We start from the raw sequence: 17300 nt of genomic DNA on the forward strand, positions 1-17300 counted from the left end.
CACATCGATATCCCCAGAGTCCAGCTGCTCATCGAGGATAAGGAAGGCATCAAACAGATCGGTCGGTGTAGTGTGTGTGTGTGTGTGTGTGTGTGTGTACGTCCGTGTGTGTGTTTTTGTGCTGCTGAGTGCCTACCTGATACGGATGTAATGCAAATTGGTGTTCATGAATGAGCGTGAATCCTCCGTCATGAATAACTGTTGCTTCTGTCAATCCCTCTGTCAGGTGAAGACAAAGCCACCATCCCAGTGACGGACACAGAGTTCAGCCAGAACGTGAATCCACAGAGCTTCTGTACGGGCGTGTCTGTGCATCACCCCGCCCTCATCCAGAACACCGGCCCTCTGATTGACATGTCTGACATCAGACCAGGGACAAGTGAGTGGAGAGCCCTAACTGCACTTAGTCTTATGTTCCTGGTCAACTGATAAACACATAGTAGACTTATATTATATTGTCTTGTCCATTCCCTCCATCATCGCCTTTAACTTACTGACTCTTGTGTTCTCTTCCCTTCCTTCACCTCTCCTCCTTCCTCCCCCCCTCCCTTCCTCCCACCTTTCCTCCTCTCCTCCACCTCTCCTACCTTCCTCCCGCCTCTTCCCCTCTTCCCTCTCCTCCCTCCCTCTCCCCCGGAAGACCCGGTGTCGAGGAAGAGCGTGAAGTCGACCCACAGTACGAGGAACCGCTACTCCAGCCAGTGGACCCTGACCAAGTGCCAGTCGTCCACGCCCGCCCGTACCCTCACCTCCGACTGGCGCACCGTGGGCTCCCAGCATGGCATCACCGTCACCGAGAGCGACAGCTACAGCGCCAGCCTCTCACAGGACACGGGTGAGCCTGGCACATCATGCACACACACACACTCATCACACACTCATGACTAGGCTACATACCAGACTACACACCCACTCTTAACACACACGCTCTCGTGTAACACACACTCTCGTGATGTACACACTTGTGATACACAAACACACACAGTTCATGATACACGTACGCAAACATATGCCGTATATACACACTTGCATACATACATCAGTGGAGGCTGCTGAGGGGAGGACGGCTTATAATAATGGCTGGAACGGAGCAAATGGAATGGCATCGAACACATGGAAACCATGTTTGATGTATTTGACACCATTCCACCTATTCCGTTCCAGCCATTACCACCAGCCTGTCCTCCCCAACTAAGGTGCCACCAACCTCCTGTGACATACATACATATACAAAGGACACAAGTGAGCCACCCAAAACATAGGCTACGTACACACACACACACATGTCTGTAGTCCAAGGAGACGGTGTGAAATTGCTATTTTTCATGTAGAACACCAACTCTCTCTCCCTCTCTCTCTCGCTCCCTCTCTTTGTCTTTGTCTCTCTCTCTCTCTCTCTGTCGCTCTCTCCCTCTCTTTGTCTTTGTCTCTCTCTCTCTCTCTCTGTCTCTCTCTCTGTCTGTCTCCCTCTCTCCCTCTCTGTCTGTCTCCCTCTCTCCCTCTCTCTCTCTCTCTCTCTGTGTCTGTCTCCTTCTCACCTCTCGTCTCTGTCTCTCTCTCGTCTCTTCCTGTCTCTCTCTGTCTCTCTCTCTCTGTCTCTCTCTCTCTCTGTTCTTCCTCTCTTTGTCTGTCCTCCCGTCTCTCCTCTCTCTTTGGGTCCTCAGATAAGGGGCGTACAGCATGGTGTCACAGAGAGGCGCGTCCTCCACCTATGAGGAGCTGGCGCGGGCCTACGAGCACGCCAAGCTTGAGGAGCACCTGCAGCACGCCAAGTTTGAGATCACCGAGTGCTTCATCTCCGACAGTTCCTCAGACCAGATGACCACGGGCACCAACGACAACGCCGACAGCATGACCTCCATGAGCACGCCGTCCGAGACGGGCCTGTGTCGCTTCACCGCCTCGCCACCCAAACCCCAGGACTACGACCGCGGCAGACCTACCAACGTTGCCGTGCCCATCCCCCACCGCGCCAACAAGAGCGAGTGGACTGGAAAAAGTGAGTATGAGACCTGCGGGTTGATTAGGATGATCCTATAGGTCAGTCTAATGTAAAGGCCTCTAAGCAGGGTTAGAGTGAGCAGGGTTGTTTGCTGTACTTTAGACACATACCGGTACTCTGACCTTTAACAAATGTGCCTGATAAAGATGCTTGTCAAATCGTTATCTCTCCCTCGTTCTCTCTTTCATCCCCCCATCCCAGGTGACTACTGTAACCTTCCCCTCTACATGAAGACAGACCCATTCTTCCGGAAGCAGTCGGAGTTGCGTGACCCGTGCCCGGTGGTGCCGCCGCGCGAGGCCTCCATCCGCAGCCTGGCCCAGCGGGCGTACCACTCCCAGGGCCGCCACATGACTCTGGACTCCTCCAAGCAGCAGCAGGCTCTGACTGCGGGCCACGCTGGCCTGGCCGGCCTCAGCGCCTCAGGAGGAGCATCAGGGGATGGAAGCGGTGGTGCTGTAGGAGGGGCAACTGGAGGGCCGTCTGGTGGTTCCAGCACCTCCTCCCTGCCCCAGAGGACTCTCACCATGCCCGGCTCCTCTTCCTCTGCCCAGAGCGCTGCAGCCGCTACCGACGCAGCCAGCGGGGGAGCCACGGGGGGAGACTCCAGAGACTCTCTGCTGGAGAGCAGCTCGTCAGGCCTGGGCAGACTAGACAGACAGAAGCAGGCGGCTGGCGGGGCCTACTCCAAATCTTATACACTGGTGTAGCTGGAGCCACTGGCGTGGATGTTGGAGCCTTGGGAAGGGTTAGGGGCCACACAGACACACGTACACACACCTGACTCCTGCACTGTCAGGCCAGTGGGGCCGCTCGGCAGGGGCCAGATTGGGCTTTTATAGCACAGGAGTCTGTCTTCTTTCTGCCTTCTTTCTCTCTTTCTCTTCCTCTCTCTCTATTGTTTTGTTTTACCTTCCCTGGAAATAACTCGCTAAACTCAATATCATTTTTAGATTTGTTTTTGCAAACTTTTTTTCTCTCTCTCTCACTCTCCCACTATCCCTCTCTCTCTCTCTTTCTCTCTCTCCAATTATCTGTTGAGACACCTCAGAACTTATGCACAAAATACTTTCCATGTGCACTTGTTTTTTTTTTTAAATTCAGAACGGTGAATGATAAACCAAGTACTAAGAGATGTAGTTTCACATAAACCTGTCTAGATGGTTTTGGCCGTTTTACGTGTTTCTTTTCACGTCTCTGAGTTCAGAGTTCGTACAGCAGCGCATTGCCACGGAAAGTGCTTATGCATAAACCAACTATCTTGGTGTCTGTCTCTGGCCCTCCAAAGCCATCCTGGTACGGACTCACACAAACAGGTAACAGACTGTGGTTCCCACGACGATGTTGGAGGAGCCTTGGGGACTTTTTTTCATGCAATTCATGACACAGTATAGAGTGTTACTGACTATTTTATAGGACAACAGGAAACAGAGCGAGGGGGGGGTAAAACAGGAATCGTCTTCACACGAAAGATGAATCTGAACCGTATTTTTTAAAATCTTTGCTTTTCTCTTTTGGAATATATAAACTGATGTGCATTAAAAGAGGGTAGAATGGATTCACAGAACCTTCACGAGCCTGCGTGTGTGCGTGTATATGTGCAAATATATATGTATACATGTGGCTGGCACACACCTGCAGTGGACCTTTTTAATCAATCTGTATGCTGACTCCTTGGCGGAGGCGTGCGTTAAAAAGACTCCTGTCCATTTGCTACTTGTGACAGTGGTTTGGGGACGATGATGTCACACTGTATGACGTCACATGTCGGTTTCTCCCTTCTGGACTTTGGTTGGCCCGGTGTGATTGACACTGGCAGCGTCGCCTTGGAGATGACGAGGAAGATGGACAGAGAGAGAGGGAGTTGATTTGCCGTTCATTAGAGGCGCAGGGGTGAAATGACCACCCCTCCTCTTGGCCCCTCTCTGTCATTCTCTCCAATCCCCTGAAGCAGGAAGAAAACCCTTTGCTCTGTCGTTCATTTGCGCTTGGTGCCACACACCCCCATTCCTCCATACCCCACCCCTCTGTCTACCCAAACACTTCCAACCCACCACACCACACCCCCATCCTCCATACCCCACCCCATCCACACAGTCTCACTGTGACCTTCTAGCACACTCTGCTAGGCAGGCAGACATTTAATGACAATACTTGGGACTGACTGACAAATGGACTGCAGGCCAACAGACGGACAGACAGACTGACAAAAGATGAACTCGACAGAAAGATGGATGGATGAACAGATTTCAGATTGAAACAGAGGAGAATGTACAAACGGGAAAATGCAGCGAGGACCGTTGGTTTGCAGGGAGAGATGGATAGATAAGGAAGACAAAACAGCAGTGTAAGTGTTTAGGGAAGGATGAAAGAGATGGCAGGTGGACATGAGTTAGTCTTTTGAAATGAAGTGGTCTCAAGAAGAAATCGGTTATCTAAGGCCCCCCATCCCACGAAAATGTATTGAAGCTGATTGTCGGTTTCTGTTGGCGTTCTTTCTTTCTTTATTTTCTTTATTCTAAACCAAAGCTTAGCCCCATGACAAAGAAACGCCCCCCCCCCCCCCCCCCCCCAAATAAAGGAAAAATGGAACATTTCACATCAGGGCTCTCGCAATATAAAAATAAAAAAATATCATATTGTTGTTAAAAGACTGTACTATATATTTATATCGAAATATATCGAAAATATATAACTATTAAATAAAGCAGAGTGATATAAAGTCATCGTAATTGACAATAGATAAAAATATAACTCATGAGACAATCGCACAGTGGAAGCCGCCGCGGGTTAAGAGGAAGAGTGGAGGAAGAGGAGAACGGGAAACGGCTAGCACAACCAAGAAAGATATAGATAGATGAAATTGAGCGTTAGCGACGGTATCAGAGGCCGAGTTTGGGAATGTAAACATTGATGCCATGGCCTCATGGTCGTTTCCCCCTCTGCCAGGTACATAGGTAGCTACAGTGCAGGAACAGAAGTACATCAAACATGCCAATCAGGATGTAAACCTAAGTATCTACTGTAAGTAGTTAAGGCCCAGTGATGGGTAGTACCTGAGCCAGTGAGCCTGGTTGCAATCTAATGCAGTCTAGTTGCATTGTGTAATGGCTTGTGTCAGAATGGCTCGTGTGTCAGTGAACCCCATGGCAGCCAGTGTGGTTACTGTGTTTAATAACATCAGACCTGTCGTTGATTTGGTTTGGAGTTGCCTCTGTGGTGGAGAGTAGACGACAAAGCGGTTGTTTTGGGGTCATAGTGGCTTTTGTGGTCAGTGAGGTAAAGTGCATTCATTGTGGTCAGCAAGACCCTCTTTTAAGTGCACCTGTAGAAAGGGTGAGGGACATCACTCACAGATAAAAGAACGATTTCAGGGAACCTTCAACCGTTTATAAGCACTAGTTAGTGAGCGGTACAGTAGCTTCAGCACTGAGTCACAAAGCTTAGGCAACATCCCGTGTTGATTTCAGTTTAGATTCTAACCCTGGCACAACTAACCCTGGCACAACTAACCCTGGCACATGGGGATTCAGGTAACAGTAGTGGGCCATGCCACAGTGCCAACCCACATTCTTATTGTGTACGTCCCCAAATCTAAGGCCAACTTAGAAGTATGACCCTACTTCAGGTGTTAAGAGAATAGAACCAAATGGAACCTGTTGTATTGTATTGTATTGTGTGGTCTGTTAACAACCTCCATGACGTCTCATGACTGAACTTAGTGAAGACAGCACATAGTGACCTCTGTGTCTTACCGTTGTCATTATGTCCGTGCACAGCACTCCTATTCCGGACATGCATATAACTGTTATAACTGCTCATAGCTGACAACACTCACGCTCCTCCCTGCCTGTTGCAGACAGTGAACAGAACAGGGAGAGTCCGCAGAGAGAAGAACCTTTCCTTTCCGTTGATATTTTTATGGTACTGTTTATTTTGTTTTTGGCTTCCTTGGTTATGCAATTATTTTGAAACGGTTTGCTTTGAGACACACGGTGGTGTCACGTGAAGGGGCAGGCCTGTCTAGCCAATTGAAATCAGGGACTCCCTAGCTCCAACCAATCCCAGGACAAGCTGTGTGCATGTTGGACGGGGTCAGGAATCAAACTCCCCACCCCACCTTTGCCCCAACCTATTTGACCAATCAGACCCTCAGTTACACCTGGTAATAACGTGTCCTGTGATCAGATTTGACCCCAAAATGTCTACTCCAGCTCAATTTGATTGTGTGTGACCGGATGTGACCACAGATCCATTGCCAGGACACATGTTAATATCAGGTCTCAAGGGGGTCTCAGATTCCCCCCTACCTGCACCTCCTGCCCCAACAGCATTGCTACCCCACTATTAAAGACTCTTGTACATAGCAAAGTGTTTTGTATGAATAAGTACTATTTTCAACATCTCCCAATGAAACCAGGGCACAATGTAAACTTTGATTAAAGTTATAACTTTAAACAGGAGAGGGTTAAAGAAAACTATAGTATTATAGTAACACTGCTTAGAATTAGATTTTTGAATGGGGCAACAAAAAAAATCCAGAATTGCTTTCACAATTGGTTCCTCTTTTTCAAGAAGTTTTGTTGAGTTTAAAATATTGATTTTCTTTCTTGTTCACTTTTTTTAATTTAATTTTTTTTCTGTTGAGGAAAAACGGCATTGCATGCTTTGAATTATTTGTTGGGTATGAAAAGAAAAATGGAGAAACAAATTTACGAAAAAGGGGTGAGGGAAAAAGCGTTTTAAAAAATACAGAGAGAGTTCTTAAACTTTTATGAAAATTTGCTTCAATTTGCAATTGCTTGTTTAACTCTACCGTTTTTTTTCTATGAAAACAAACAAAACCAGAAAAAGAGTACTCCAACACCTTGTGCAATAAAGCTATCTTTCTATGATTCATATCTTCCTTTTTCCATCCTTTCCTTCACTCTGGATCAAGGGGTGTATTTATTAGTACATAATGTGGCAAAACGTTTTCCCATGGGAAACTTTTTGAACTAAAACGAGCAAAATCTCACAAGAATGATTGATTACACGGTAGGAATAACCCAACATGTGAAATTAAAGCAATTCATTACTTCAACACTAGAGGGCAGTGCAACAACAAAGATCACCAATCCAGGATTACCCAGGAGTTTAATGGAGTGTGTTTTTTGCATTAGCAATCCATCTATTCATCTTTGAAATAGGAGTCATACTGCAATACATACAGCACAATGTGCACGCTCTCACACAGACGCTGACACACACACACGCAAAAATACTCTCGCACATAAGTATCTTCACAAATACACATATGCACATTAGCATATCAATATATTCAGTTACATAGTATAAGACGGGATGTGTGTAATATTTTGTCCGTTCATTTTGTGGTTGAATGTATGTGTGTGTGTGTGTGTATGATGTCCACATGTCAAGTCAGTCTGTACTATTTACTTTGCTTTACTTAACACGCTACGCAACACAGGTAACACAATTAGAGGAAATGTTTGGTCCTCTTGCTCTTTACATTTTGGAGAGGTCTCGGTCTGTCGGTCTGTCTGCCAGTGTGTTTGTGTCCGTCTGTCTGTCTTGCAGAGCTCCGGTGGTGCGGCTCTTCTTCTACTTGCTCTTCTTCTGCTGCTGGTACTTCCTGAACTGGTTCTGGATGGTGACGGCAGCTTTCTCCACGGGCAGGGTGGGGCTGAGAGGCGCCGCTGCACACCCGTTGCTGCACGCGGAGTCTTTCCGATTGCACGTCAGGAGACAGGGCACAGCCAAAGTGGCAACGGCAACAGCCAACGTTGTATTGGGGAAGAGGTCCGAATTTACTGTGTGTAGCAACGTAGCAAGTACATAAGTAGTAAGGCACAAGTGGTTTGTAACGTTAGGGGTTATGAAGTAAATGTAGCCTTTCAGCAAGCCTCTATGTGGGTAGGCGATTCTACTTCGTTGTTATAGATGTATTGCCACGGAATGTTCGGGGTTATAGATAAGAAAAATATAAATCCACACACTCGTATACTGCTCCCGAAGTGTTTTAAGGAGAAAATGATGTTTCGACCCGTAACTGGGTTGAAATGAGGAAGTCAGACCATTAAAACACTGTGTGAGCAGCATACCAGTGTACCAATTACAAAATATACATGAATGTTTTCCTCTCGGATCCATTACCTGGGAAATGTTTTCTAGGTGTGTGCATTTCACTCTTTTAAACCTCGATTGGTCTCATACTCACTCTTTCTGAACACTCCTAGGCTGTTCCTCCTCGGGCCATCGTACTGTAAACAAGAATACAGTGTGAACTGCCAAAGAAGCTACAATAAAAAACCATTGCAGAAACGAAAGTGGTTAAAGGGGTAATCTGCAGTTGAAACAATAACTATCTGGGTGAAAAGCTGAGGGGATTAGTGCTGGAGAAATGGAACCACTCAAATTCATAGACAGAGCTATGGATGCAAGGATTGACCATCCGTTATGTAAAAAGTGTAGTTTTAACCATGTTTGGAGGCTATACTGTGTCCTTTTACATTTGTTTCGTTTACAAACATTGGAGTAAAACGAGCTTATAGTCCGGGTTCTGATGGAGTACAGGCAGTTGAACTAAGCTCATGAGACATTTCTAAGTTATTTTCTTCCGGAATTGATGGTTGCGTATAATTTATAAGTACCAAAAATGATGTAGCACCAGCAACTGCAGGTTACATCCCTCTCACTTACACACACGCTCACAAACACACACAGGAAATGCTCGGCTACTGCAGGAACGCCTGACTGTCCACCTCGTTTGCTCAGTGCAAACGTCAGAGCTGGGATGTTTGGAACGTGATCGTGTCCTTCTTCACAAGCCATTCCGAGGCATCCCGACTTGCAGACAGGCAGCTATGTGTCCCCATAGCTAAGGTCATGTAGCGAATGTCATTCTGTAGAGGTGTTTCAGTAGCCAATTCGGTAAATGTTGGTAATTGACGCTTGTGTGATTCAGCACTACAATAATGGGTGGCCCGGAGGCATTGACAAATGCTGTGCGTTGATGGCTCCAAATGTGTTGTTAACTAGCTGTCCGTGGTGTAATTCTGTCATCGCAATGGCATTGAAAAGGCTAAGTTATGCAGTACATCCTTCTGTATGCTTTGGTCTCTCTATGTCAGAATGACTTTGGCGCCCCCTATCGCATCTGATGAGTATGGCAGACTAACAAAAACTAGGCACCTCAAACTAGGCACCTCAAACGTTATTAGTAATACATGTCTGGGGAAATTATACTTAACACTGTCAGATACCTCTAGTCTGTTATATACCTCCATTCCCCTGTACATTTGTTAAATTCATTATATCGGCAGATTGCTATCCCTTCCACCAGAGATCACACAGCTACAGCTGCACATGTTCTTGACACAACTGTGGGCCTTGACCATTAGCAGAACCCCACACACTACTTCTCCAATCTCCAGTCTGGGTAACGTCCGCAGACACAAATCCCCTTAATAGGGATTACAGGTACCGCCTGCTGGAGAAGGTGACGCCTGGGATTGGCCTGTCTGTCTGTCTGTCTGTCTGTCTGTCTACTCTACCTATTGGCCTGTACCTATTGAGCTGAGGCCTACATCATGTCGGACAGCAACCATTCTTAAGTCATTTGAGATCAGGCTTTCCAAAAGCGACAGGCTGCTTCTGTCTTGTTATTGTAATACCACTTTCCATTGTTTCTCATGAAACAGTTCTCAGATAGCCTGTAGAGAGAGGGCCATGCTTTCTTGTACACGGCTACCATCCCCCACACCCTACTCTTAATCCCAGTCCCAGCCCTGGGCCGTCCCTGCTGCTGTAATACCTGGCTACCTGCTGGTTGGATGTTGAGCCGAGGTCCTCAGTCAACGTTAGCTAATTCAAGAGCATGCAGTGGGCGAGAAAATGACTCCTCCTCCACAGCAGTCACCTCAGCACAGCATGTCGTGTGCAACATTAACGGATCAAAAACACTCAACGATGAGGTATCTGAAATGGCTTGAAATCTAAGTGGTTGTGAGGTCACGACACATTGGAGGCATGTTTTCGGGAGGGTGAGGTGGTGTTAGGGGTGTGGTGCTGGCGGCGGCAGATGGTGGATGGGAATGTTTGAGGCACTGACCTCAGCTGTTGCGCTGCTCCTCCTTTTTTGGGACACGTGGTGCACCTGCCAGGGCAGAGCCTGGGGCACCATGAAAGGCAACGGAGGATCACTGCGCGCAAACCGCACTCCTATCTGGGATAGACATGGAAAGGATTACATTTGCGTGTGTGTGTGTGTTCCTGAACTTCTTGTTTACCTTTAATATCAGTGGAACACTCTTGTCGTGTGTGTGTGTGTAGTGTGTAGTGTGTGTGTGTAGTGTGTAGTGTGAGAGAGAGAGGGGGGCATTAAACCATGACTATTTAATTGTGAGATAATTAAAGCCTTTTCAATCGGTGTGTGTGTGTGTGTGTGTGTGTGTGTGTGTGTGTGTGTGTGTGTGTGTGTGTGTGTGTGTGTGTGTGTGTGTGTGTGTGTGTGTGTGTGTGTGTGTGTGTGTGTGTGTGTGTGTGTGGTTGTGTGTGTGGTGTGTGTGTGTGTGTGTGTGTGTGTGTGTGTGTGTGTTCATCCAATTACATCAAATCCCAAAGTGAAACGATGAGATCAAGTCGAGTATTGACCGTCAGTTCACTCTCCTTTTCACGCGTACAGAACATTAATCAGGACAACTTCCTCAATATTTTTTAATTAAAAGCCCTCACTCTGGAGAAAGCTATCTAAGATATTCACGCTCATGTGAAGAAAAAAAAAAACTTATCAGACAGCATTGACATAGCAATGGCTGATGGGAATCCTGATAAAGTCAACGGAGCATCGTAGCACCATAGATATTACAAACATGGACAACTCTTTCGGGCACTCCATTAGGACATTTGATGACGTTACTTAGACAGTTAGCAGCTTGAAGCCTATCAAAGCCAATCAAATGTGCAATACAGTGGTACAAAGTCAAATATACAGATTGAATGGTCTCCAGAATGCATATCGAGCTCCACGAGTTGGACCAGCTGTTAACAGCATGTAAAAGTTATCAATAGACATGGGCTTACCTTTTCAACTACTCTGACCACCATATACATAGCTGTTAGCATGGTAACTATCATCGTGACAACTATTCCTTGATGCCTGGGATAGGCCTGCTGTGATACTGCTTCTTTCCCTTGTTTCCTCAGTCCAGCCGTGGAAGAGAGATCATGTACACGCTGATAGATCCAAACAGTCAGTGGAGTGTGCTTTGCAGGAGGTGCGGGAGGTAGATGGAAAACACACACACACACACACACACACACAAAATCGCAAGCACACACACACACATTCTCTGCCACGGCAGGCTAAGACCAATAAAGAGCTTTGTGGTACAGAAATAGAGAGGCGGTAATCATCTCCTCTACGCACAACGTTTATCCCTCAGGTGTGCCCTTACCTCCTTGAGAGTCAGGGAAGGTCTATATTCTCTGGCCAACACAGGTGGCAAAACATCATCTATCATAGGGAAGAAAGTCAATAGGTTAAGTCAAACAGGCCAATGGACATTCATAGTAGGGTTGTTGGATGGACATCTTTGCTTGGGCATCCTGGTCTAGCAGATGCCAGGCTGCCTGGGGTCAGATGTTATGCAACAGGTGAGGAGCAGCTAGATTTGTGAACAGATTGAGCTCGAACATGGCAACGCTGGGAACACAACTTCGTTTCAAGGTGGATAGTTGGGTAATATTTGGTTGAGACGTTGATCAATGAGATTACAACGTATGTTCACCCACTCAAAAAAGACATCAAAAAAAGTTTGTTGCGTTTTTCCAATGTGTTATCACTAATGCTTTCAACCAACTAAAAGCACACCCAAATTCCGATGGAAAAACAATGTCTGATTTTTGGTTTAGTTGTCATCAAAATGTCTATCGCTACGCTTTCAACCATTTAAAAGCACAAGAACGTTCAAATGGGAATACAATGTCAGATATGTTCTTTATTTATACAACAGATGAATGTGTTATCACTGTGCTTCATCTAATAGCACAAAAAATGACCTGGATTGCAGTAAAAAATATTACATTAAAACTAGATGGTGCTTGTGATCAATGCCTTTCGAGATTCTGTGCAGATTATTAAAGCAATTCTGAAGATCTCCACATACCTGCAATCACCTCTGCATGCTATCTTGAACATGCGTGCTTTATATAGGTAGCCTAGCAGGTAGCCTAGTGATTAGAGCGTTGGACTAGTAACTGAAAGGTTGCCAGATCGAATCCCCGAGCTGACAAGGTAAAAATCTGTTGTTCTGCCCCTGAACAAGGCAGTTAACCTGTTGTTCCTAGACTGTCATTGAAAATAAGAATTTGTTCTTAACTGACTTGCCTAGTTAAATTTAAAAAAGGATTTTATAAGAAGAAATGCATAGTTACAGCAACCTCAAAATGTGGCCATGGATGTGTTACTCATGTTAAGGTTGAATGTTACATTTGTTTGGAAGATAGTCATAACTTTAGGCTATTTTACTGTATTACAAAGGTAATATTGAGTTGTGTTTGGTTGAGAATGCAACCAAATATCAACATTTAAATGAGATGCATCTACTACTGCTTGTATAGTTCCATCTGAGCCACTGGCTTAATCCCAATCCCCTAGCTTTTTTTGTTTGGTTGAGTTGGAGACGTGAATCGTTCATGAAATTTGTTAACTTGTCTAAGTTAATTGACAATTTAGATTTATCTTCTACTTGGATAGCTCCGTCTGCCCCACTGACTTAGTCTGGCTTTAATTCCAGTTTGTCTACAAATTAATAATTGATGTGAAGGATTCACGTCTCCATCTCAACCAAAAATCTAAGGTAGCCCTTTCCTGCAGTCAATGACCAAAAGCACTCATTTTGGCCTCATGTGTGGAATGTTATTAGTATTTCTCATAATGTCATCATAATTTTTTTTTTTTTACATTTAAACAGCGAAAATCCAGTGTTTCTATGTCAGACCGTTTTGTTATATTTCAGTCTTCTGTGATGTATATAAAGTGTAATATTGGAACGTAAACTCAAAATTGAATAAATGTAACTCTATATATGACATGGAACAGATGTCTTTGTTATATTTCAGTCTTCTGTGGTGTATATAAAGTGTAATATTGGAACGTAAACTCAAAATTGAATACATGTAACTCTATATATGACATGGAACAGATGTCTTTGTTATATTTCAGTCTTCTGTGATGTATATAAAGTGTAATATTGGAACGTAAACTCAAAATTGAATACATGTAACTCTATATATGACATGGAACAGGTGTCTTCTTTTTTATAAGCCCATAACCATGTGTGTGCGGTGTATACTTTTGGTTCAAAGTAGATTTGTATAAGACTATCAAGAATCACTCTGTGTGACCCTGATTTAGCCCACTACAGTAAAAGGTTAAATCCAGCTAAATTCAGGGCAGCACTGTTTTTGATAGCTGTAGCAACACTTTTCCTGTTGTCCAAAGCAATAAGCTATATCTTTTCAAAAATCTGCAGTAGCAAAGATGATCTATACTCTATACTGACCAGGGAAGCCCCCATTCTGTTATAGACAGAATCCTGTGACGTGACAGACCAATCAGGACTCATCTTTCGGCATGGCCAAACACCCCATTATCTCAGCCAATAATGACTAGCTAGGAGAGACATTTCATTCTCCCGGTAAAGCTAAGTGCTTTCTCCTTTGCTAAACTAGGCTCATAATTTAACATTTGAATTCATATTTACGGATCACATACAAGTTTGTAATTATGGCACATGAAAGTTCACATGTTCAAGAATGCATTTCTAAAATATATATATATATATATATTTGAAAATGTCCTTGTTTTCCATGAAAGCATACATGAAATGAGTTGCAAAACGAATAGGAAATATAGTCAAGACGTTGACAAGGTTATAAATAATGATTTTTAATTGAAATAATTGTGTCCTTCAAACTTTGCTTTCGTCAAAGAATCCTCCATTTGCAGCAATTACAGCCTTGCAGACCTTTGGCAATCTAGTTGTCAATTTGTTGAGGTAATCTGAAGAGATTTCACCCCATGCTTCCTGAACCACCTCCCACAGGTTGGATTGGCTTGATGGGCACTTCTTACGTACCAGATGGTCAAGCTGCTCCCACAACAGCTCAATAGGGTTGAGATCAGGTGACTGTGCTGGCCACTCCATTATAGACCGAATACCAGCTGACTGCTTCTTCCCTAAAAATGTCTTACATAGTTTGGAGCTGTGCTTTGGGTCATTGTCCTGTTGTAGGACAAAATTGGCTCCAATTAAGCGCCTTCCACAGGGTGGGTGTCACGCCTGCTCCCGCTCTTCCACCCTGGCGCTCGAGGGTGCCAGGCTCCCCAACATTGCGCACTCCTGCCACCATCATTACGCACACCTGCCTTTCCCCCGTCACGCGCATCAGCGTATTATTGGACTCACCTGGACTCAATCACCTCCGTCATTACCTTCCCTATGTCTGGTTCCCCGCTCTGTTCCCTGCTTCAGCATTGATTGTCGTATGTCCTTGTTTCCCATGTGCCGATGCTGTGCCTGTCTTGTTACCTTTTTGTTCCTGATTAAATGTTGACTCCCCGTACCTGTTTCACATCTCTGGAGTCCAATATATACACACATCTTACAGTATGGCCTGGCGTTGCAAAATGGAGTGATAGCCTTCCTTCTTCAAGATCCCTTTTACCCTGTACAAATCTCCCACTTTACCACCACCAAAGCACTACCAGACCATCACATTGTCTCCACCATGCTTGACAGATGGCGACAAGCCCTCATCCAGCATCTTTTCATTTTTTCTGCGTCTCACAAATGTCTTTGTGATCCGAACACCTCAAACTTGTCTGTCCATAAAACTTTTTTCCAATCTTCCAGTGTCTGTGTTCTTTTGCCCACCTTAATCTTTTCTTTTTATTGGCCAGTCTGAGATATGGCGTTTTCTTTGCCACTCTGCCTAGAAGGCCAGCATCCCGGAGTCGCCTCTTCACTGTTGACGTTGAGACTGGTGTTTTGCGGGTACTATTTAATGAAGCTACCAGTTGAGGACTTGTGAGGTGTCTGTTTCTCAAACTAGACACTCAAATGTACTTGTCCTCTTGCTCAGTTGTGCACCGGGGCCTCCCACTCCTCTTTCTATTCTGGTTAGAGCCAGTTTGCGCTGTTCTGTGAAGGGAGTAGTAAACAGTACAAGAACTTCAGATTCTTGGCAATTTCTCGCATGGAAAAACTTCATTTCTCAGAACAAGAATATACTGATGAGTTTCGGAAGAAAGTTCTTTGTTTCTGGCCATTTTGAGCCTGTAATTGAACCAACAAATCCTGATGCTCCAGATACTCAACTAGTCTAAAGAAGGACAATTTTACTTCTCCTTTAATCAGTACAAAAGTTTTCAGCTGTGCTAACATAATTGCAAAAGGGTTATCTAATGATCAATTAGTCTTTTTAAATGATACACTTGGATTAGCTAACACAATGTGCCATTGGAACACAGGAGTGATGGTTGCTGATAATGGGCCTCTGTACACCTATGTAGATATTCTATAACTGTAATATACTGTATTTCTGATCAATTTGATGTTATTTTAATGGACAAAAAAAAGCATTTTCTTTAAAAAACAAGGACATTTAAGTGACCCCAAACTTTTGAAAACTTTTGAAAAGTGCCTTGCAAAAGTATTCATCCCCCTTGGCGTTTTTCCTATTTTGTTGCATTACAACCTGTAATTTAAATGGATTTTTATTTGGATTTCATGTAATGGACATACACAAAGTAGTCCAAATTGGTGAAGTGAAATGAAAAAAATTACTTGTTTTAAAAAATTATATTTGTTTTTAAACGGCATATGTATTCACCCCCTTTGCTATGAAGCCCCTAAATAAGATCTGGTGCAACCAATAACCTTGAGAAGTCACATAATAAGTTAGATTGTACACAGGTGGACTTTATTTAAGTGTCACATGATCTGTCACATGATCTCAGTATATATACACATTTTCTGAAAGGCCCCAGAGTCTGCAACACCACTAAGCACTATGAAGACCTAGGAGCTCTCCAAACAGGTCAGGGACAAAGTTGTGGATAAGAACAGATCAGGGTTGGGTTATAAAAAAAATATCCGAAACTTTGAACACCCCATGGAGCACCATTAAATCCATTATTCAAAAATGGAAGAATATGGCACCACAACAAATCTGCCAAGAGAGGGCCGCCCACCAAAACTCACGGACCAGGCAAGGAGGGCATTAATCGGAGAGACAACAAAGAGATGAAAGATAACCCTGAAGAAGCTGCAAGGCAGCACAGCGGAGATTGGAGTATCTGTCCATAGGACCACTTTAATCTGCACACTCAATAGAGCTGGGCTTTACGGAAGAGTGGCCAGAAAAAATGATGTCTTAAGAAAAAAATAAGCAAACACAAAAGGCATGTGTGAGACTCTCCAAACATATGGAAGAAGGTACTCTGGTCAGATGAGACAAAAATGTTGCTTTTTGGCCATCAAGGAAAACGTTATGTCTGGCACAAACCCAACACCTCTCAACCCCCCGAGAACACCATCCCCACAGTGAAGCATGGTGGTGGCAGCATCTTGCTGTGGGGATGTTTATCATCGGCAGGGACTGGGAAACTGGTCAGAATTGAAGGAATGATGGATGGCACTAAATAACTTGAGGGAAACCTGTTTCTGTCTTCAAGAGATTTGAGACTGGGACGGAGGTTCACCTTCCAGCAGGACAAAGGACTGCTAAAGCAATGTCATGCAATAAAATGCAAATTAATTACTTAAAAATCATACAATGTGATATCATGTACCTATGATAAAAATTACAGACCTCTACATGCTTTGTAAGTAGGAAAACCTGCAAAATCGGCAGTGTTTCAAATACTTGTTCTCCCCACTGTATATATATACAGCTGAAGTCGGAAGTTTACATACACTTAGGTTGGAGTCATTAAAACTTGTTTGACAACCACTCCACAAATGTCTTGTTAACAAACAATAGTTTTGGCAAGTCGGTTAGGACATCTACTTTATGCATGAAACAAGTAATTTTTCCAACAACTCTTTACAGATTATTTCACTTATAACTCACTGTATCACAATTCCAGTGGGTCAGAAGTGTACATACAATAACTTGACTGTGCCTTTAAACAGCTTGGAAAATTCCAGAAAATGATGGCATGGCTTTAGAAGCTTCTGACATGCTAATTGACATCATTTGAGTCAATTGGAGGTGTACCTGTGGATGT

General features: G+C 44.3%; 1 pseudogene; it reads left to right on the plus strand.

The window, feature by feature from the left end:
- Nucleotides 1-4589, plus strand: part of LOC112072269 (cell adhesion molecule DSCAML1-like) — a 10638-nt pseudogene extending 6049 nt beyond the window's left edge.
- Nucleotides 4590-17300: the final 12711 nt, after the last annotated feature.

The sequence above is a fragment of the Salvelinus sp. IW2-2015 genome, unplaced genomic scaffold (genome assembly GCF_002910315.2).
Source record: "Salvelinus sp. IW2-2015 unplaced genomic scaffold, ASM291031v2 Un_scaffold1869, whole genome shotgun sequence".
NCBI lineage: Eukaryota > Metazoa > Chordata > Actinopteri > Salmoniformes > Salmonidae > Salvelinus > Salvelinus sp. IW2-2015.